At 49.1% G+C, this 711-nt stretch overlaps 1 non-coding gene across 1 annotated transcript, besides 1 other annotated feature; it reads right to left on the reverse strand.

Moving 5' to 3' along the window:
- The first annotated feature begins 606 nt into the window (after positions 1–606).
- Positions 607–631: a microsatellite.
- Tc00.1047053487039.10 lies at positions 632–711 on the reverse strand. Its single transcript, XR_008254983.1, has one exon. It is a non-coding gene; the product is annotated as a spliced leader RNA, 5' partial (transcript).

Below are 711 nucleotides of genomic sequence, written 5' to 3' on the forward strand. Positions count from 1 at the left end.
ATAAATCAAAAAAATGACTAAGACAAAATTTGGAAAAGTTTATCACGAACAGGTTTTGAAACAGAACCTGTGTAAATAATTATCACAAACAGGATTTGAAACAGAAACTGTTTCAATAATAGCGTTAGTTGAAAGGAGTTGTGTTCCACAACGGTTTTCAATTTTGATGAGGGGTCCTTCGCGGCACTTGGGACCGTGTACAAAAACCCCCCCCCCCCCTCCCAGGCCACACTGGGGAGGGGTCAGGGTCCGGGACGTCGGCCCCGGGATAGCGCCGTGGACGGCGTCAGGGGGCGGAAAAGACGCACATGGCGAGTGTGGAACAGCAAATGCAGCCGAGTGTGCGAGCAAAGCAAAAACACCGGAAAACACAGGAAGAAGCGCGGCATACGCGGAAAAAAGGCGAATAAACGGAACGAGACGGAGAAAAGGTGAAACAAAACAAAGATGCAGGCAATAGCAGCCATGAAGCGAAAATGAGGGGGCCCGAAGGAGGTGGCGGACACGCAACGTGGGGGGGGGGGGGCAGCCGCACGAGGGGGTACGGGGCTATATATATATGGGTATATATATATAGGGGTATATGGATATGGCGGACAGACCCACAAAAAAAAAAAAAAAAAAAAAAAAAGGGGTCCGTAAACCCCGGTCAAAAAAAATTGACCAAACATAACCGCCAGAGGCGGGTTGGAAGCTTCGCGTACCAATATA

This window comes from Trypanosoma cruzi (genome assembly GCF_000209065.1).
Source record: "Trypanosoma cruzi strain CL Brener chromosome Unknown tcruzi_1047053487039, whole genome shotgun sequence".
NCBI classification, from domain to species: domain Eukaryota; phylum Euglenozoa; class Kinetoplastea; order Trypanosomatida; family Trypanosomatidae; genus Trypanosoma; species Trypanosoma cruzi.